Genomic DNA, 15,494 nt, shown 5'->3' on the forward strand with positions numbered 1-15,494 from the left:
AACTAATTGAATTCAGACTAGACTTAGAATTACTCATGGAAATAAAAAACCAGACTCTCCATATTGGCAGCAGAGATAGAGTGGGGTTGCTGCAGGAACCATGAGAACCCCTTTAATTACTTATAAGAGATTAAAATGCTGTAGCTGAAAATTACATGGGGTTCTTGAGCAGAAGTAGATGTGTACAGACACACAAAACTGCTAAGACTGCTGGAGGAAATGTGATGAGTTCAGTCTAGGCAATACCACGTAAAGCTCAGTGCCCCAGCTTAAAGACCCTGCTGGGTAGTGGAAACTACTTGGAGATATCAGTAAGGGACATGTTAACCATGGGAAGAAACAGGAGCAATTCTTCAATATCACAATTACCTACATTTTGCATATTATGATTGTCTTGAGTTACTTGCATAAAGCATTACTCACTTCGTTACAAGTCTTATGAGCACATGATCAATTTGACCTTAGTAGGTGTGTGAAATTGACAGTCAACTTGAGTACCTGGTTTATGATGTATTATGTGTACTGTTTAACAGTATTTCAGGTACAGCTTTTCCAGCACAGCTTTCATTTCAGCCTTTAAAAACTAAACTCTTTGCAGATGGCAGTCTGGATAGAGGAGAAACCATGGAAAAGGCTATTATAAACTGTCACAGCAAACTAAATCTGGCTGCAGTCAGTCATAACAGAAGCAGTTAGATTATTCCACAACATCAGCAGTAGCTTTTATGTAAGAACATGACCATACACAATGTTTGAGGACCATTACTAGCATTGGTTTTGGAGATGAAAGTTTGTATTTCAAGTTGTTGAAGAGTCTTTGAAGATAAGTGTGTGTGTGTATGTGTCTCTGTGGACAAAACATGCAATTACTGTTCCTTTTAACTACCTCAGTTTTACACTGTTTTGACTTGACAGGCATCAGCACAGGCACCTCTGACTTACGCAAGGAGGAACTGGGCCTGTACATCATAGAATGCTCAGTATCTTATGTGTATTTATACCCACATATAAGAAACAATATTGTGTAAGCATGTGCACAACATGACATAATTGCAGTGCACATAACTGTCATTTATATTGGTTAGAAGAATCTAAAGGTTGAACCGTGTTGAGTTTGCATCTCATCTCACCAATGTGCAATAGAGCCATTGTGAGCTGAGATGCATTTTACTCAATGAGTAAATTTTAATCATGTTACTCAGCGAGTAACAGAAGGAGATACAGCACAAATTTGGGGGCATCTGTGATCACTATACATTTTTTATCTCAGGTAACTAATACTGTACTGGTAAGGAGGACAGCTAAAGAGAATACAGACAAGCCTGATAATGTCTCCAGGGCTTTCCAAGTGTGTAAGATTATCCAGACTGTTTACAGACCACAGTCTGCAAGAAAAATCAAACCAAAATCAAACCAAACCCTTGCCCTGAAGACATAATTGGCAGTGTTAAGATTCTTACAATACCCCGGGGACAGTAGTTGCATCCCTACTTCACCACATATTATTGTCAAAAAATATTGTTTAGTCATTTATTTATCTGGAATTAGCAGATTAGGGAACAGTATGTTTTAGAGAATACCCAACATCTGTGAAAGCAGTTTCAGTTTAATAGACTGAAACAGACACAATATAATCACTTTGGGGAAGGATTTCAGCAAATGCAGTTGTGACTGCAGTTTCTTCCTCTCCTTTCTCTCTTCTCCAGGTCAGCTCCGATAACAGCTAACCGGGCGCAAACTACAGCTCTTTAATCTCACCTTTTATTAAGCATGCACTTTGCCACTAGCCTTGTGTAAGGTATTCAAAAACAAGTAAGCCAAATCAACATTTCAAGACTCTCATCTGGCTTTCATACAGCTGGGTAGAGTGTGTCTTTTCACAATTGCAAACCTTTCTTCAAGTTGGATGTTAACACTTCCAGAGTAACTTTTAGTGCCAAAACGACGTTCCTCCCTTTCAGTTCAAAGAAAACACAACATCTGTCATAATGTGAAATGTAGAATTAATTCAAGTGTCAAGTCAGGCACTTGGTAATGAGGTTAAAACCCCTTGAGATTTTAAGTCTCTCTTCCACGCTATCTTATTACAGGGTGGGGAAAGGAAAGAACTGTTTCTTTGGCACTTAGCAGCTTTTCTGTGTCCCTTATCAATGCTTCTCGGACATCATCTGTAAATTAAGGTATTTTTCCTGGCAGTGACTCCGAGAAGGAGGAAAGTGTGATAATGCTTGCTTTGTGGCCGAGGGAAACTGAGGTACATACTTGAAACAGCCCAGCCCTGCCGAAGCGCTGCCTAAATCCCGCAGCCGCGGCATGGGGGTGGGTGACGGGTCCCCAGGGTAAGGACAGCGAGCCTTAAACTGTCGGACTGCATCCCGCAAGAAAGTCCGAGGGGGCGCGGCGGTGGCGGTAGCGGTGGGGAAGCAACAGGCTGGTGGCACCGCTTCGCGGAGGGACCCGGTGCCGAGACCGGTGCGGAATCCGGAGCGGAGTGCCCAGTGCCGATCCTGATGTGGAGTGCCGGGTGCGGGGTGCCCGGTGCGGAGTCCAGCGCGGGGTGCACGGCGCGGAGCCCAGCGCGGAGCCCAGTGCGGAGCGGCTGATCGGCTGCAGCAGCCACGGGGCGGGAGGCGAGTGTGGGGTTTGGCACGCCGCAGAGCCCGGGAATTTACAGCAAGTCCGGGGAAGCGCGGGCTCGCGTGAAAGGCTTGCAGATTTCTGTGCAGAAGTAAAAATATTTGCCCTTTGGATCTCCCCTTTCCTCCCCGCTTCGGCACACTCGCCGCACACACACCCCCGCCTCCCCCCCCCCCCCTCCCCAATCCATCCATCGCCACCCCGGTTTTCCTTTCCCCACCGCTCCCCCGAGAAAGCTGGAGGCAGCCACGGGGTGATCACGGCACGGTAAGGAGTTCGGATTTCGGGATGCAACTGTCACATTGCGGTGCAAATGACGCTCACATTAGCATTTGATCATGATCTCAAACTGCATCTTTTATCTCTTAGGAAAACGTCTCTCGGAGGAGATTACCCTCAATAGAGCCGCCATAAAAAGATTTTTCTCTTGTGCTTCTGTGCATCCCACTGTGAGGGGGTCCCAGTGGTCCCTTGGGAATACAAGGAGTTGTGAGAAGTAACACAACTGGCCACCAGACTAATCCACTCCCTCTACCTTCCCGCTAGCACCTCCCCCTTCTGCTCTTTTTTTCAATAGCAGCCCTTGCTCAAAATCTCAGGTTACTTTGCTAAAGAGTTCTCAGCCCTATAGTTTCTGCCCTTGTCTCTGCCTCCAGCTCCTTAAGAGCCACCCAGCCCCAGCGATTGGATTGGGCAGCCCGTCTTGACACACCACTGTGCTGAGTGCTTGAGGACGTGTTTCAACAGATGGTTGGGGTTAGTGTGTGTCATCACACTCGAGTGGGGATTAGGGGAGAGAGGCAGCCTTGCTGGAGAGCTGTGTGGTCTTCCCCAAGTGTGAGCTGCAAGGAAAAGAAGAACTACCTAGCTCTGGGGGAGAAGAGGCAGGAATCGTTTCCAGCAGCTCAGAGGGAAAAATAAACCCCCACACTTTGTTCAGGTAAAGTAAAAGGCACCTCATGCCTCTCTCTCTCTCTTTCTCTTTCCTTCAGGGTTTTCAGAGGAATGCTAGCACAGCACACTTGTCAAAGCCAGTTGCTGCTGCCTTATCAATGCTGCTATTGTACGGCTGACAGATAACAGCGAGCATAGCCTGATGCTTGGCTGTCTTCACAGAGCTAACACTCTTAACGCAGCTAAGGTCACGCTTTTGAAGGTGTAGATGAGAAAAGCTTTTCTGGAGCGGTGCATCTGCCCGCGGCGGGTGCCTCCTCTCCCCCTCTCCCGCAGCCACCGCGCTTCGCTCCCGCACACACGTGCAGCTCCCAGACCTCCAGCCCGGGGGAAGCGGCAGCCGGGGTCATGCTTGTTGCCGGTTCCGAGGGTTATAAATGTCTCCGTGTTTCACTAGAGTGGTGGAAGCTGTGTGCTGAGGCTGGGGAAGGAACCGCTGCTGAGTATTTCCTCGGTTTTGAGAAGGATGCTTGAGCAGCGTGCAGCCTGTCTGGGGCTCAGCTGGCAGGCAAACCGAAGTGTTTTGAGACGTCTGTAAAATTTGAGGGATCCTTTATAGAGACCTGGCTGGCCTTCTGATGATCGGTATAGAGATGAGTTGGCTTACACATGGTCTCAAAGTTAAGAGGAACTCAGGGAAGTAGGGAAAGGCAGCGTGCAATATAATGTTGCTCTCGCAGCTGCAGCAGAGCAGATGGATGTAATTCATTTGGAGATCTGTTTGCGAAAGTTTTACAAGTCATTGAAACTAAGTAGCATCACTATAATGGATCATTAAAGTCTCGCTCTATTTATAGATGCTAAACTAGCGATCTGAAGTGTTAATTACAAGTAAGCAAAAAATTCATGTTTAGGAAAGGAGAGGGGCAGAAATGTAACTAGAAATTAGTTTTTGAAGCACTCCGCTGTAATTTTCATTTAATTTAGCTATTATGTTCATTGATGTCTGGAGCAGGGGAAGCTCATCAGATTAGTTTAGAAGTCAGAAATGTTATCACTACAGTATGTTAGGTTACCAGAGAATTAAGATGTTCTCATTGTTTTACTCTAAATGTTTTAGATGGAGAAAGTAGAGGGTGGGTAATTTTAATTTATTTTTTCAATAAAATATTTACTGTATAAATATATGATCTGTCTGTGCAGAGTAACAAAATGATTTGTTTCTTTCGCACTATAACAGATCTTCATACACACTCTCACATACCTGTGGTGCTTATGAATTATTGGCCTCCTGCTAGTGAAAGAAATCTAACCCTGTCCTCACCATTTACAGGTGAGATATTCTGTAAATAATACTATATGTAATATGTTCTGAAATAAGATCTATTTAGTGGAATGAACTAGGGGATTTGTCGCTGGTGCTCCGTGATTCTGGCATTCAGCTGTGTAACGATGCCCATAAAACCATGTTTCAGGTTGCATATATATTTTTGTCTCAAACCAACTTTTCTGTTAACTTTTTTTTTTTTTTTTTTTTTTTTTTTTGAGTAGGCTACTTGGCCCCTTTACAGGTTGTTCTCAGCTTGCATTTTCAAACACACTCTTCAGTAAATATGCTTTCTCAGAAATTCTCAGACAGAGATTTAGCTCATTCCCTAATGTGAACATATGTGAATAAATTTGATCAATTTCATTTTTCTCTCAGTCCACTCTTTCTCACTGTCAAAAGTGACGGAAACCTTTACAAGCTTGGAAATTAAAAACAAACCCAAAGAAAACCCTCACTACGACTCTGTATTAAAACCTGGTATGCCTTCTGTATTGGGTTTCTCCTTTTCACTCTTACTCTCTCCTAAGAGAAGCCCAAATGAGCCAGGTTCGATGCACAGAGGCTTAGTCTTCCAGCCAAGCTAAGGTGCAGCACTGTGAGCTGCAGAGCCTGCTGCTGTCACAGCCTGACTAAAACACAGCCTTCTCTGTGGGTATTGTCAGATTACAGATCAGATGATCTATAAGAAAACATATTTTCAAGAAACTGCATAGCTAACTACACATGCCCAGCTTGTTATTGTTTTACTAGGAAAAAAAAACGAGTTTCTCTAGCACTGCCAGAAAATCTTGCTGAGAAGCTAGGAACAGCAAATCATGTTTTTCCTTCCTTTATAATGATGGGGCTGTTTAAAAGACAATGCCCACGGGGCAGTCCAGCTCCTTGTCAAAATGTAATCTACTGTTCCAGATGGTAAACATTCAAAGACATATTTATGGTGACTTTTACATACCTTCCTTTGACATTGGCTTTTTTTTCTCTGAGAGCACTTGTACTGGGTACACACATGAAGTTTCCATTAGCATCCTAGCAGCTGTGAAAGTGTTCAGAACCCACAAAGATGTTCCTCACAGTGAGATAAAAATAACCTGAGGAGATCTGAGACCAGTACAGACCTCAGTAGATCTACAAGACGCTCAAGGTGAAAAATTCCAGAGGTACAAAAAGATCCATAAACTGCTGCATGAAAGGTGTAATACATTTTTGTTTCTTTTAATTCATCTTTGCTTGATATGGAATGCTGAACATACCAGGCATGTCTGTACTATCAACTGTGTTTGTGATGTGAGGGAATCTGCACTGCAGAAAAGCTGGTGGTTTTTTTTTTTTCCCCACAGCTAGTGAAGACTAGGTGGGATACTGATTGTCTTCATAGAGTGGTTTTCAAAGTGTCACCTTTTTTTTTTTCTTCCTCACTGCTCTGAGCAATGAGACAGAGCCCGGGAAAATGTTTTCCAGCCACAATGTGTTCCACCCTGAATTGTCTTAATTATGTGTCAGTTTATTGCTTGTCAGGGGCTTCCTCTTCTTAGCACATTATAATCGAGGTGGGTGAGCTTGTTCCATCATAATATGCAACTTCAGTTTCTGCTGCTTAGCACAGTCTCCTTGGCCTTTCATTGATTTTTCCCTCCACTTCAGGGGGAAAAATATTTATGATTGGTGTCATTTCACCTTGGGAAAAAAAAAAAAACAAACAAAAAGCCTTGGTGAATTTCCAAATGTCATCTAAATACATCTCCAAAAAGTAGGCTAAATGAGAAATCATTAGGGAAAAATACACATGTAGGATTACAGAAGTATCCTAAAAATGGCAAGTATCAGTGTGAAAATTATTGTAACAGCTCTAGTTCCAGCCAGAAACTGATAAAAACAGTTTATTAAAAATGTTGTGATGCTGGGGACAGCGTTTCTAAATGTGGAAGCTGTTATAAAACCCACACTCAGTGGAAGTTACACAGCTATGGAAAAAAATTTAAAAATGAAAGATTTGCAAATTCTGTTCTGGCTGGATCACTTTATTGCAGACTATTTTGACAGTTTGCAGTTTATTATCTAGCACTGTTTAAGTTACTGCACTTGATGTTATATGTTTGTTCATGCAGGATCAGGAGTTTGAGCCTTGTGTAATAACAGGACTCATTTTTACCCAGGCAAGGCTGGACACTTGTCACACATGTCATGGGAGTCATGGGTTCCATGATTTCCTTAGCTTTAGAAAGGGCTTTGGGGGATTTGTGTTTGAGTGGGAAGGCAGACTGATGGGATAACAATTGATAAAGCTCCTTTCTGAGTGCCTTGAGAGCTGCAGTGCTCAACAGAGAACAGGGGTCCTGTGACAACTCTGCGGTGACACAGAAAGAATCCAATTAGTGGCCACTCCTGCTGCTGATACCAGATCTCTCCTAAAAATATTTCTGTCATTACCGCCCCCATTGTAATCCCATCCAGGATGCTGATAAGGGGATCAAGAGTTTGTTTTCAGAACGCCTGTTTAAATTTTAACTGCTGTCTTAGATTTTGGGGATATTAAAGGAGATGATGCTGAATAGCACAGCTCACAAGAGACCTACGTGACACACATGTCACATAGTAGTTGTCTTTCTCATCCTAGATTTTCTTATGATCTCCATCACAGGTAGAGCTGCTGTAAGGGATAGAGTAGAGGGGGTGGGGGTGTATGTACATGGTGAACACTCCATTGACTTGTGGCTGTCCCTGAATTGCAGTTACAGATAGACCTTGTCCTTACACAGCTACATGTGTGAAAAGGGAAAAGAGGAGTGAGTGGGAGCTGATACAGTCCCCTGCCCCAGGGGATGATACAATCCTTTGCCCCAGGAGTGGTAGAAAGTCTGCCTTTCCTTTAACAAGGCCTAACTAGTCACTCTGCTTTCCCATATTGACCAGCAGCATAATATTCCCCACTAACCCCATCTTTTTTTTTCTGTCTTTCACTTTTTCTTGCTCCAGCACGAATTCACCATTTCCATACGATGGGAGCACAGTAACTCTACTGTTGTTCTTACCAAGTAGGGCGCGTTCAACACTGTCATGTGCTTGCAGAGGGCACTCTACAAGCAAAGAAAAACTCTGCACCAGTGTCACCTCGGTAATATATGAATTGCCAAACCAGACACGTTTTAGCTGAATTATTTTAGCATATTTCAGTTATGTCAGTAGATTCCTTCCCAGGGCTCCTGCAAGATCTTTGCTTTAGCATTCCTTGTTCGTGCTCAAAAGGTATGGTTAACTGGTGAGAGTAATTCCTTTTTAATTTTGGTATTTTAAGACTTTTATTTTCTGAGAAAAATAGCAGTTGTTTCATCTTCTGGTTTATGCATTTCACACAGCAGACTTGATATCAGTGATTTCCCAGAACTTTAAATCTCCTTTGCAGAATCTGTTTAAAAGGTTTGGTAAGCCTTTGTTAGTGTGTGTGCTCTATTAATCCTGGAGCTCTGAGCCTCCCAAGCCTTAACCATCACTGGTGATTTGGTTACAGTGAAACAATTTTGTAGTAGTTGACTTTTCTGCCCAAGATTTCGTGACTTTCTTTAAATTTTGTTTCTGTTAATTTTAGGGCAAAAATTACATTACAATTGATTGTAATTCTACATTGTAATTTTTGTAGCTCTCTGCAAAGATGACAGTATTTCTGGAATTCCAAGCAAAAATGGCTTCTTTTCACCAATTTTATCACAAGCCAATGTCACAATACCACCACTATATTCTGGGAGATTTCCAGATGTGGTACCATGGAAATCCAGGCTATTTTGTAGATCAGTGCTAGATTATCCACAGAATATTTAATGGAGTTTCTAAATGAAAGCAAACCACTGAAATTCAATCATTTTATGTTTAAGAAAAATTCTGAAGCAGTATGAGTGTAATTATGACACTGCATGTTGCCATTTCTCTATGATGTGACTCTAACCAAGGGAGAAGAGCTGCTCCACAGCAGCTGTATTTTTGTGGTGCTTCACAGGAGGTGAATTCTGTTTGGAAAGCCCACAGAGAAGATGGGAAAGCCTTTGGCACTAGCGTGCTGGAGAATAAATATATCAGGGAGCTGAACACAGGGATTGTTTTTCTCAAAAGCATCCATAAAAACAGAATAGTGGTCTGTTCCAGTATTGTAATTGCAATGTGCCAAGATGTTCGTTATTCTAGCATGTGCACTCTTTTGTCTGTTTTCACTTAAAACCAGAAAAATGTGTTACAAGCCCACAAATGTTTGCACATCTGCCAACTCTTGTGACTTTTATCAGTAGTCTCGCGATTTTAACTTCTTTGGAAAGATTCAGAGTTAGAGGCACTTGTGAGTTCAGAAGCTCTCCTTTCTGTTTTGTTGGTGTTTTTTAAACCTAGTTCTCCTGGTTGCTGAGGAAGCTGACTTACATGCAGGTCCAGAAACATGAAGGAAATTGATGGAATTCCCAAATCTCACTGTGTAAATATATGCAGAGTTGGTGAATAAGGTGGGTTTGTGTATGCTGCGCCTGGCAATTAAGAAAAAACCCAACTCATTTTTCCTGAGGTTTACCATAATCAGCTCCCCCCCAGATTTCTGATAATTTGTCTGATAACTCCCATTTTGTTAAAGAGGTTTTATTGCAGTGGAGGGTGAGGCTGCTTAACTCTGCCCAACCAGTGGAATAGCTTGCTGCCCTGGAGAAACCCAGCCTTGATCCTCCCATCCTCTGCCTCCAGCTGTGTGTTCCCATCTCCTCCGTCATGCCAGGTTTGGCTCTTGGCTCACCTCCTGGCGCACTGAGTGAGCTCACCAGAGCAGCAGGAAGCTGTGTGGGCTGCCTGCCTGGTGAGATGATTCAGCTCAGCAAGTGGACAGAAGCTCCACATGGTGCAAAGGATGCTGTTGGATCTGGTGGCTTGCTGTGGGAGAGAAAAAAAAAATCAGAATCATACAATACTTTCGGTTGGAAGGGACCTTAAAGGTCATCTAGTTCCAAACCCCCTGCATGGGCAGGGATACCTCCAACTGGACCAGGTTGTTCAAAGCCCCGTCCAACCTAGCTCTGAACACTTCTAGGACTCAGTTATCCACAACCTCCCTGAGCAACTTGCTCCAGCATATTACCACCCTCACAGTTAAGAATTTCTTCCTAATATCTAACCTAAATATACCCTCTTTCAGCTTAAAGCCATTATTGGGCCATTCTTTGGGGGTAGGTGAGCTGTACCATCACTCAGCTACATAGTGACACCGTGCCCTGCAAACTGAGGCATTGTGTGTGTCTGCAGGAGAAGGTGTGATAATTGATGTGTGGTTGTGCCAGTGTTGCCACAGGCAAGAGGCTGAATGAGATTCTGAGGGTGGGAACCAATCTACATAGCCAAGATACTTGAGGTGCCCCTGAGCGTTAAATACTTAAAGAACACCTCTCTAAAGTCAAGTGCTCTTTCTGGTCACTGAAGACAGTCCCTCTGAAGGCCTCCAGGCATTGCAGTTAAGCAGTCAGGGTTTCCTCTTTGAAGCCTTCAAAGATACTGCCTTTTTCAGGTGCACAAGTAGGAATGGAGTTTTCCAAGTGTTGATGTGAAGTTAGAGGGACTTGGTACCATCTTGAGTTTTTCTGTTGGCCCACAGATGACTAGTGCCATGGATAAACACTGTCTGCATTTGAACAGCAGTGATGTAATTCCTGTGTGGCTCCTTAAGGTGTATCCTATACTTTCCACAGAAAAAGGTGTGAAGCAGGTCTTTCATTTGAGCAGCAGGAATTGCGGTTCACTTAAGAGACTTAGATGCTCATTTTAGACTAAATATAGTTGAGGTACTGACTGTAGAAATGGAACACTGTATCATCCAAAGTGTCATCCATTTCAGTGCTGGGTTACACCAAGCCAATTGCATAGCCTTTTCTTTCTAAATTATACAAGTTACAGGAATATATTTTAAAAATCACCCACCACTGTTACTTGAAGGAATGTCTTGAAGGCCTGTGGGGCAGCTAAAACCTTGGAGGACCAGAGATGTCGGTGCCTGCATGTACTAAAGGAGCAGTGAGGAGTAGAGGATGATCTTACAGGGGTAGGATGTTGGGCAGAACTGCAAAAGATTCAGTACTCTGTTTTTAGGCTGAGCTATGCTAAATCTTTTGAGGATTATCTCCCACTGACTTGTCTGCCTTTGGGCATGCCAGTGACGAGTTAGAGTAGTTCAATAATAAACTGAATATGTTGTAAATAATCAGCACAGCATACCTTCTACTATTACTTTTTTCCAAGGACTGCAAAAATTCTAACAATAGTAGAATTTAGAATAATATTTGGGTTTTGGTAGCAATAAAGTAGTATGAGTGATGCCAAAGTTTTTAGCAAAGATTCCTTTGGTATAATTCCCCACTATTTTATTGAAGAGAATATCTGTAGCACTTGAATTCCCGGATGTGTCTCTAGTAAGCCCATGTGAATTTACCTTGTGATCTATTTTATACCTAGAGCCAATTTATGAACTGAAACTGTAACTCTATTTCCTTGGCCACCATTGTGTAGGATTTAGGGCGGCCATTGCCATAGTTAGATCAATAAAAATGTTCTGAAGTTAACTCAGGTTTAGCTGCCAGACATTCCAATATTTTCTTTTGTCTCTATATCAGTAGAGAGTTGGTGTTTCTTATCTGCTGAAGCTTCAATCCACTACTGGTATATAGGCTCACAGAGGAAGGCTTCCTGTGTTCAACTGTTCTGCAGCTCAACTCCTAAGTGCAAAAGGCCACAAAGATTTTTAGTTTCCTTCTCTTTGGAATCCTCTAAAGCCTGGATGTTCTGAAGTGAGGAATGGTAAAATGAGGAGTCTTTGAGGGATACATGATCAGGGATCAACAGGCTTCTCAAAAAAACCCCTCTAATAGTTCAACACAGAACGATGAGCAGCCACAAAGATGTGTTCAAACAGTTACGTCCATTTTTTAGATCTTTTCCGTGTTATGCAGCTCACATACGATTTTCCCTCTCACTAAACTGCTCTACAAACTTTTCTCCACAAATTTTGCACCTTTTTGCACCTCCGCAACTCTGAAAGCTTTGAGATGCACTATAACTGGTATCTCAAGAAAGAGGCATGTTTCACAGATACTTGTTTTGTTCTTGGGTACCAGGGTACATTTAGCATAAAAGAGTAATCTGGCAAAGCCTGTAAACCCTTTAGAGTGGAGAGTAGCCAGCATGAGCTGGAAAAGCCAAGTAAAAGAAGGGAATAGCTAGCTAGAGCTGAGGTCCATGCTGTGACATTATGCAACCATATCCTGATCTGGTCCATTTTGAGGAACCTGGTCTACCTTGTATGTATGTGTGGAGAATCCATTGCTCTTTCTGGTAGCTTAACAGCACGAGCAGTGTGAAAAGAGCATATATGCTTTTTTTTATTTCTCCTTTTCTGTGCTTTTTAATAATCCTTGATCCTTATCAGAAACCCACAGGGTTATTGGAGGATACCTGCCAAAGAGCTTGAACTCATCCCTGTGTGGTGAATGATGTCTGCAGTCATACCTACCACACTGCTCCTATTCTGCTGATTCTCCCTTTGGGAACTGGTACAAGGTTTCTCTGAATAAAGCTGTTTTCTACATCCTCTGCAGTGCTTACTGAGGTCATTGTCATGAGCAGCAGCAGCTCCAGTTGGGATGAGTGATGCTACTGCTGTGACCTGTCTGCTTCTCTCCTCTGCTGAAGATTACTCATGGAGTGCATGTACACACCTGAGGAGCTCCAGTGCAAAGTTTGGTGCAGAGCACAAAAACCACACAAAATATTTGACGTTCAGTCTGAGACAGTTCAGGTAAAAGGGAACAGTAATGTAACCACTCTACATTTGTTTCACTAATATAGCTGGATGCTGAACTGTGACACCATGCAACCATGACAGTAGAAAAGAGGCATGCAGCAGTGTGGGCAATCTGGCTGCTATTCAAAATACTATTTTTTTAGTATCCTACTACCTATACCTGCCAGAACTTCCACTTCTCCCATGCCTGTAATGGAGGAGTTGGCTGAGTTTTTCAGCTTGGAGTTGATCTCAGTAATAAATGTGTTTATGGGTCTGGGTTTTTTTTGTTGTTTTGGTTTGTCTGGTTTTTTTTAAGTTATATCTTACTGTCAAACAACTCATCTTTAGAAAAAGTATTGCAGCTAGTTTGGATGAGAGCCTAACACAGGGCAGAGCAGGTCTCCAAGAATGCCTCACCCCTCTCTTCCAGACACCTTGCTGAGTCCCATCTGGTATGAAATGAGGAGTCCATGTGTCAGCCCTTATCTTCAAAGCTCTGCATGGACCACTCATTGTTTGAAGAAGTTCTTTGCCTGGATTATTCATGAACCGTCAGCATTTACACATAATAATAACGTTACTGAATAATGGAGGATGAAAATTGAGGTGGACAATGAACCACTATTCTGACACAATGGATACAGGCATTACAAGTGAGTCTGAATGAATAAGTAACTTCTAAAACAAAACTGATGGATATCCTGAAGGAATGTAGACCAGATCTGGCAGCTGGGCAATAGAAATAAAATACATTCTCTCCTTCTGACAGTGGCGTTTCAGTGTGCTTCTTGCATGTATCTCCTGATCTATCCACACATCAGTCTGCTCAAAGGTATACTTATTTCCATGAGGAATTCTGAGCTCAATATTGCTCAGTTTTCTAGGGCATTTCTAGGGCATTTACCTTATATCATATGCTGGTGTAGGATGCCTATTGTTGCTGTAATGGACATGAGGTGGTGGTAGTGTCAAAGAGGCATTAATCTGTTCCCTCAGCAGTTTGGAAATTACATAACTGGAAACCTTCATTTTGATCTTAATTTTTGTGGTGCTAGAAAAAAGTTCTTTCTTCCTTACAAGTCTCAAGTGAGATAGAAATCGACACTGGTAAAGCCACATATGTCCCAGGAACTGTTTAGCTTAAAGTATATCTACGTGGGAGTACTTAGGATGGAAGATTACCTTGGGTGTCATGTATTATATAATTTGCAAAAGTCTAAAGGAATTATTTCTCTTTTGCTGTTTTTTATGTGTCCTTCATCCTTCCCCCCATTTTTTATTCAGGAGTCGAACTGCTTTCTATTTATGCTTTTATCTTCTGATTTTCCTACTTTAAGATCTCATGTTCAATGCTGTCAGAAAACTGCTTTAAATGAAAGTGTTGTGGTACACTTTTAGTGGAAGCCAAAAGAATGCGAACTTAATCTTTTTTCATAGGAGGTTTCATTCTGTTCCATCCTGTGCCTTGCTTAAACACATTGGCCTTTTCCTTGATGAAGGTTAAGTGGTAAATATCTTAGCTGCAGCCGTTGTGGGTTAAACAGAAAGTCTTTCCATAGATCATGTTTACTTTTTCTTTTTTTGTGAGGTGCCCCCAAAGCCAGCTCATGTCCAGGCTGAACAAGCCTAGTTACCACAAATTGGTGCAGCAGGGTAAGTGCTCCATCCCTTGACTGTCTTTGTGGCTGTCCACTGAACTTGTTCCATTTTATCATTGCTGATCTTGTACTGTCGGCTTCAAAAGTGGGCATGGTACTCTAGTTGCCATGAGTTTGAACTAAAAGGAGATCATCACTTCTCTCAGTCTGATGGCTCTATGGCTGTTAGTGCTGCCTAGGATTCTGTTGGCCATCTATGCTTCCTCAGTACACTGCAGGCTCATGTTCAGCTTGCTGTCTAACACGACCCATGTCTAGTGGTCTAGTGAGTTCTCAGCAGAGCTGCTTCCCAGCCAGTCCATCCCTAGCCTGTGTAATTGCAACAGGCTCTTCCTTCCCTGATGCAGGACATAGTATCTGTCCTCACTGAATTCTATGTGGTTCTTTCTGATCCATTGCTCCAGCCTGGCTAGGTCTCTCTGAATGGAAACTGTCTCTACAGCGGATCCACTACACACCTCAATTTGGTGTCAGCCTCAAACTTGATGACAGTTTCTTATGTTTCTTAAAACATTTGTCCTCAAGCTGCTAGTTTTATGATTTATTTTGAATTCAATTTTATTCTTGATTTTTATTCTGCTTTCTTAGTGGCTCTGAGTAGACTGGATATTTATAAAAAGAAGCATAATAAAGTAGCCCTCCATTCCATCTTGTGATCTGTTCCAGAAATATGCCATTATTCTTAAGTCAGTTGTAAATAACTCTTCCAGTCTTCCCCAGTAATCTGCAGGACAAATACTTCTCAACAATATAGATTCACGTGGGTTGGTTGGTCCTCTTCCTGCTTTTTGGCCAGGCCTGTCACAGTAGACGTCTTTAATAAAATATCTTTGCAAAACCCTCTTTTGAATTCAACAGATTTCTGTGCAGCCCAACTAAACAGTGTCAAAGGCTACAATTTAAAACAAGCAAGCTAAACCCACGTGAGATTCTAGTTTTTAGTTTACATCTTATTTTGATTTGTGGGTTTTTATTGTCTTTTTGAGATGTTTGAGAGGACTGAACTTTTAAAGTCCTGAAATAGGTCAGTTTCAAACAACTACAACCCACAGTCTAGAGCACTGAAAACAACCTTTAAAATTTCCCGTCTGCTTTTGTCAGCAGTATTGTTGCTTCTGAGTTCCTTGTAGCTCTGGCATTGCTGACTTCCTTCATCTTCATGTTGCTTCAAGTTTTCTTCCAT

The 15,494-nt window shown here is 42.4% G+C and overlaps 1 protein-coding gene across 1 annotated transcript in view; it reads left to right on the plus strand.

The window, feature by feature from the left end:
• The first annotated feature begins 3,352 nt into the window (after window positions 1-3,352).
• SULF1 (sulfatase 1) overlaps window positions 3,353-15,494 on the plus strand; it is a 121,471-nt gene continuing 109,329 nt past the window's right edge. The window contains exon 1 of the mRNA XM_030446242.1: window positions 3,353-3,577. The gene's annotated coding sequence lies outside the window, so the exon portion shown is untranslated. The remainder of the gene's footprint in view (window positions 3,578-15,494) is intronic.

The sequence above is a fragment of the Calypte anna genome, chromosome 2 (genome assembly GCF_003957555.1).
Source record: "Calypte anna isolate BGI_N300 chromosome 2, bCalAnn1_v1.p, whole genome shotgun sequence".
NCBI classification, from domain to species: domain Eukaryota; kingdom Metazoa; phylum Chordata; class Aves; order Apodiformes; family Trochilidae; genus Calypte; species Calypte anna.